A 6,973-nucleotide genomic window follows, 5' to 3' on the forward strand; every position below is an offset into this window, starting at 1 on the left:
ATGCTGTTAATTTGATATATTAGAACAAATGCAAAGACCTAAAATCAATACTCTAAGTCGTAACAATTAAAAATCAGCACAGAAGTCAATTAAATTGAGAACAGGAAATTAATATAGAAATGAAATGATATTTACAGTTTGTTCTATGAGAAGATCAATAAAATTGATGAACCTCTGACCAAATTAACCAAGAAGCAGTGATACAAACGACAAATATCAGAAAGGAAAGAGTAGACATCACTTGTCAGCCTTAGATATTAAAAATTAAGTGAATACTATCAACACTATTCAGACCAATTATAAATTTAGATGGAATGGACCAATTCCTTGAAAAATAAAAGCAACTGAAACAAGGAGAAATAGATAACCTTCATAGGTCTATATCTATTTTACAAATTGAATCAGTAATTAAACATTTAAGAGAAAACTCACCAGGCACAGATGGTTTCACTGATTAGTTTTTACCAGTCATGTAAAGAAGAAACGATACCAAAGCTCCACAATCTTTTCTAGAAAACAGAATTCCTCCAGCTCATCCACAATGCCAGCATCAACCTACATAAAACCCAATAATCATATTACAAGGAAGTAAATCTACAGCCCAATATCTCCAATGACCATGGGTGCAAAATCCTCAACAAAATGTTAACAAATGGGATCCAACAATGTATAAAAACATAACACATCATGATCAAATGGAATTTATTCCAGGATTCAAGGCTAGTTCGACATTAGAAAATAGGTGAGTGTGATCCACCACCTCAACAAGCCAAAGAGGAAAAATCATATGATCCTATAAATCAGTGCAGAAAAAAGTTTTGACAAAGCCCATCCGTCATTTGTGACAAAACTCTAAGCAAACCAAGAAAGGAGGAGGAGTCCTCAACTTCATAAAGAACATCCTCAAAAATCCTGTAGCTAATATCACACTTAATAGTGAAAAGCTTTGTTTATTTCCCCTAAGTTTAAAAATATGTCAAGAATGCTCTCTTTTATCACTTCTATTCAACATTGTACTGGAAATCTTAGCCAGAACAACAAGATAAGAAAATGATTTAATGGTACACAGATTGAGAAGAAAAAAAGTAAAACTGTCTTTGTTTGCAGATGACATGCCTGTGTACATAGAAAATATCAAATAATTGATGAAACTCTGGAATGAATAAGTAATATAGCAAGGTTACAGGATACAAGATTAATACACCTTAGTTTGCCAGGGCATCAATCTTCAGTTACAAAGTATCACTGGTTAGTTAGTTTAAACGATGGGAATTTATTATCACACGGTTTTGGAGCTTGGAAATCCAAATTCTCGGTGTGAGGAGGACCGTGCTTTCTCTAAAGTCTGTAGCATTCTGAAGGTGGCTGGCCAGCAATCCATAGCTCAGTATCTGCCTCTGTCTCACGGCCATCTGTCTCTGTCTCTTCTTCCTGAATCTACTGTTTCCAGTTTTTCTCTGCTTGTAAGAATGCCAGTAATATTGGATTAAGGACTACCTTGCTCAGTCTGACTTCACTGATAATATTTCAAGGAGCCTATTTAAAAGCAGCGTCACAACCCTCATGTGTTCAGACTTGAACGTATCTTTGTGGGAGACACGATACATTCATGACACCATTGATGAACAATTGAAATATGAAATTAAAACAAACAAAACAAAGTGAAACAAAAGAGCACGGTTTAGCAGAAAAGTAAAATACTTAGCTATAACTCTGACAGAACTTGCACAGGATCTAATATATGGAAAGTTACAAAGCTCTGCTGACTGGAATAAATAAACTGTAATTAAATGGGAAGGTATTGCATATTTTTGGGTTGGGAGACCAATATTGTTAAGATGTCAATTCTTCCCAACTCAACGTATAGACTCAATGTAATCCCAATCAAACCCTAGGCAAGCTATTTTGTAGATTTTAACAAACTTATTCTAAAGTTTGTGTGGAAGGCAAACAACCTAATACAATCTACACAATAATGAAGAGCAGCATAACGCGAGGACTCACGCTACTCAACTTCAAGACTGATTATAAAGCTACAGTAATAAAGAATTGATACATGGGTCAATGAAATGAAACAGTAAGCTCATAAACAGACCCACACAAATGCAGTGAACTGGTCTTTGCCAAAGGAACAAAGGCAATTCAATGGAGGTAAGATAGGCGTTTCATCACACGGTGCTGGGTGAGCGTATTTAGAAAAATAAAAGAACAAAACCCAGACCTTGCACACTTCACAAAGATAAACTAAAAGTGCATCATAGACCTAAATTTATAATGCAAAACTTTATGAAGAATAAACAGGACAAAACTCAGGTGACCTTGAGGTGATGAGTGTTTAGATACAACACTAGAAGCATTATCACTGGAAGAAAAAAAAACTAATCAGCTGGATTTTATTAAAATTAAAAACTTCTGATCAGAGAAAGAAAATATTAAGACAATGGAAAGAAAGTCACAGATTAGGGATAGGAGGAAATATTTGCAAAATACATATGAGGGATATGTATCCAAAATACAGAAGGAATCCTAAAACTCAACAATAAGAAAATAAACAATCCAATTTTAAAAATACTGGCAAAAAAGACAAACAGAAATGTCTCCAAAAATGATAATCAGAAGACAAATAAATACATGCAAATAAGTTCAACAGTATTGTCATTAGGGAAATTGCAAATTAAAAAAATAAAGTAAAAGGCGGACAACAGTGGCTCAGTGGCAGAGTTCTCGCCTGCCATGAAGGAGACCCGGGTTTGATTCCCCGGTGCCTGCCCATGCCAAATAAATAAATTTATAAATAAATAAAAAAATTTAAAAATAAATTAAAATGAGATACTGCTGCACTCCAAATACAGTGGCTAAAATTAAAACACACACAAACCTACAAACTGACAATACCAATGGCTAGTAAAGATGTGGGGCAAAATGAACTTTCATTCATAGCTCATGGAAATGAAAATGTTAGAAGACAGTTTGTTAGTTTCTTGCAAAATTAAACACAGTCTTAACATACAACCCACAATCACACTCCTAGGTATTTTGACAACTTGTTTAAAAATGTACATCCATACAAAAATATGAATGTTTACAGCAGTTTTATTCAAAATTGCTAAAAAACTGGAAACTGCATTATATCTAAGCGATGAAATACTATTCAATGACAGGAAGAAGTGATAAATTAAGAAGCAATAAAAATAATGAGATAGCTATGGAGCAAGTTTCTGAAGTGTGTTATGGAAACATAGGTTCACGCACAACAGACACATAACAAATGGACACTATTGCTTGCATAGCACAAAAGGTAAAAAAAAAACAAAAAAAACAAGGGAAAGATCACTCCTTGGCTGGTCCCCCAGGGAGGTCCAGAAGCTTCTCATGTCTCTCCTTACATCAGAAATGAGAGTCGCCTGCACTAACTCAGTGCCGAGCTTATTCACACTCCAAGAGGATGGGTTTTTTCCCAGTTAGCAACCTGTGTGCCCTGGCAAGCAGCTTGAACTGGTTAAGAATTAACATATTATCTCTAGCTGCACGCAGTCTCCTGCAAAGTAGAAACATATCCCACAGCTGCATGCAGACAAGCCCAAGTGGAAACATAGCAAACACCTGCCTGCGCACGAACAAGGAAGAGAGAACAGGGATGGGCAAGGCTTGGGTTAAGGCTGCTGGTTGTGTCCTTGATTTCCCCAACCATATCCAGTTCACTGATGGATCTTAAATACATTTTTGCATGTGCAAGTCACCAGTCTGAAAGGCTTCATATTGTATGATTCAACTATGTGGCATTTGGAAAAGGCTAAACTGTAGAGAGGGTGAGAAGGTCAGTGTTTTCCAGGGTTCATAGGAAGGGGGAGCCCAGAAGATGATACATGATACTAGGTATTTGTTTAAAAAATGAACTTTTCAGTATGAAGAGTGAACATTAATGCATGCACATTAAAAAGTATTTAAATTTCTGGAAATCTAGAATGGAATGCATAATGTGACAAAACAATCCAACTGCACTATGACCATATGAAATCATCTCTCTGAAGGGGGTGGGGAGATAAGGTCCTAACCTAACCAACTTTGGTAATGAGCATAGCTGAAGACCAAAGGCAAAGGAACTGCATATAAGCACTGCTCGCTAGTGGATGAAGTGTTAATGGTTCTGAAGCCACTATACGTGCATACTGGAACTGAGCTGCATGGCAGATGGTGAGGTTGTCATTGGTAGCATGAGAGTTTGCTGATAACCAAATGGAAGAGGCTACTAGGATCCAGGTGGTAATGGATTAGGGTTGAAACGTCAGTATGAACTCATGTTTAGCTTAATGTAGATGCAGACGGTTACATACAGAAATATTTACAGATATGTGCCTGCACACTGGTTAGTATACATGCGTGTATTCTCTTGCTCTTTAGCTGGGAGGGTCTAGAGGCCATGCAGATTGCACATGCAGATATTAGTTCTAATATATTCTCTAATAAAAGGAAAATGCCTTATTCTAGGCCTGGAGAAAAAGATAAGGAAGATGGACCTGGAACGTCTCACAGTTACAGAATGTCAAAGGAGTTCAAAGAAACACCCACACATGCGCGCGCAGGCACACACACACACACACACACGGGCATGTCAAATGGAATGGGAGCCAAATGAAAGAGCTCTTAGTAACCAAAACTGGACCAGTTTGAGCAATAAAACAAAGTCTGGTTGTGTTACAACACAATGTATAAAATTAATACCCATAAGCCCATGCTGATGTAAGTAGGTGATTCAATAAACAGATAAATGGGGGCGAATAGACAAATCTGCTATGCCGAATTCCAGGTAATCTGTGCAGACACTGTCTTCCTGGAGGTAGAGCATGATGCCCCATCACTTCAGTGTGGACTGAGCATGGGGACCTCTTCCCACAGCGTGGAGGCGGCAAAGGTGGAAAGGAGAAACCTCACAGTGGAGGAGCAGAGCCCTGACGAGCCCGACCCAAACAGGTGGGCGCTCACCATGGCAGCAGTGAGCCCTAGTGAGAACAGGTACCTGGGAGAATGCGTGGTGAAAGTGACGTTCTACCTCCTGGTCTTTCCCCCAAGCCCACAGCTGCAGTCTCATCTGAGAAAGCACCAGCCAATGCTCATTAGAGAGGCACTCCTCAACATACCTGACCAGCCTGCCTCAGCACTGTCCAGTCACGAAAAACAAAGAAACTTAGAGAAACGGTCCCAGCCAACAGGAGCCTGGAGAGACACCGCGTCAGTGCAATGCAGGATCCTGGAACAGGAGAAAAATAGATGAAACTAAACTGTGTGGAAATTTGTGAATACAGTGTGGACTTCATAGAAAATAATGTATCAATATTGGTCTGTTAATTGTGACAAGTGCACCATAGCACGTAAGGTGTTACAGGAAACTGAGTGTGGTGAACATTGGAACTCTTTACTAGCTTTGCAATTTTTCCTTAAAATTGCTCTAAAAATAAAGTCTATTACAAATAAAACAAATTCTAATCTAGAGATCCTATTTAAAGTGCACATTTCTGTTACTTCTTTAAAAACTGACAACATGGTGTCCAGCTACTGACCTGAGCAGAGAAGCATGGAAGCTGAGAAGGGGCCGTGCCTTCTCCGTGTGCCTGGACTCCCCAGGTGACCTCTACCCTGAGAGCCTGGCTCGCCGAGGCCGCCTGCCTGCTCTGCGGACACCTTGGCCATGATCGGCACAAGGGGTTGCTGCCCTGGGCAGTTCCTCCCCCAGGTTCTTCCTCCGGCTGAGGTTTTGGCTGACCTGGGTGGCAGTGGCTTGAGGTCTTCTAGAGCCTGGGTCACCATCCCTTATTCCAGAGGCAGCACCTAGTCCTGGGTTCAGCAGGCAGCAAAGGCAGGTGTGACTTTTGTCTCCCTCCCAGCATGGGCACAGCAGGGGCTCAGAGCCCACCCAGCATGTGCACGGGGCCCACCCACGGGGCATCCCAGGCTGGAACCACCACTGTCCTCAGAATGTGACACTGGGTCCCCTCCACCCTGCAGATCGTGGTGCCTGCACCCTCAGGTCCTGCGTGATAAATCGTGCATGCAATGATTGCAGCATGCAACGTGTTTAGGCAGGTTTACAAAACCCACTATCCCAGCCTTTAGCATACTCCAGCAGTGCATGCACTGAATGTCTCCTTGGGAACCCTGTGGCCTTCGGGCACAGGTGTGTGCTGCAAAGTGTGTGTGTACTGGACCCTATGCTTGGCCGGTGCAGTGACCAGGCTTTCTGTTGGTGCAATAAATTCAGTAACGGCCCCCAAGATGCCTGCACCCTTGTCCTCAGCACCTGTGAGTGTGAACTCCTCTGGCAAACGGGACTTCACAGATGTGATCGAGTTGGAGAGATTGTCCTGCATCCTCCAGGGCCTGATGGACTCAAGAGGACTCTTAAGCTAAGGAGAGAGTAGAGTTAGCGTCATGGAGGTGAAGTGACGAAGGAAGCAGAGGGAGGCCCCGGGGAAGAGATGATGCTACACTGCTGGCTGTGAGGAAGGAGGATGGGGAAATAAGCCAATGAATTCAGGCGGTCTCTGAAAGCTAGAAAAGTCCAGAATGGATTTCCAAGCCGTGTGGTACCTTGGCTTTAGACTTTTGACCTCCAGAAATAGAAGAGAATAAATTTGCATGGCTTGTCCCACGAATTTGTGACAATCTGTTAGAGTAGCCATGGAAAACTGTGACCTTAGGGTTAACCATTGGAGAGGCAGGGTCTGCTGAAGTGGGTGCTGGATTCAAAGCCTTGCTCTCGGAAACCCCTTCTTCCAGACAGTGGTCAGCTGCAGGGCCACTGTGCATCCAGTTCACTCATGGCTTGGGCAACACGAGCAAATGATCTGGCCACTGGGGAAGTCTTGCCTTTCTCTTCTCCACTGGGGTAGGTTTGGGATGCTGTGTCTGTTTCATTTTAGAAGGCATTGTCAAGTCATTTGGTCCAGTCAAAAGAGGGAGAGATCCACACGTTACC

The 6,973-nt window shown here is 41.5% G+C and overlaps 1 long non-coding RNA gene across 1 annotated transcript; it reads left to right on the forward strand.

The window, feature by feature from the left end:
- The first annotated feature begins 4,036 nt into the window (after positions 1 to 4,036).
- On the forward strand, positions 4,037 to 5,457 carry LOC143646097 (uncharacterized). Its single transcript, XR_013157276.1, has 3 exons — positions 4,037 to 4,194; positions 4,808 to 4,971; positions 5,071 to 5,457. It is a non-coding gene; the product is annotated as an uncharacterized LOC143646097 (long non-coding RNA).
- The last annotated feature ends 1,516 nt before the right edge of the window (positions 5,458 to 6,973 follow it).

Source organism: Tamandua tetradactyla, chromosome 9, assembly GCF_023851605.1.
Source record: "Tamandua tetradactyla isolate mTamTet1 chromosome 9, mTamTet1.pri, whole genome shotgun sequence".
Classification (NCBI taxonomy): Eukaryota; Metazoa; Chordata; class Mammalia; order Pilosa; family Myrmecophagidae; genus Tamandua; species Tamandua tetradactyla.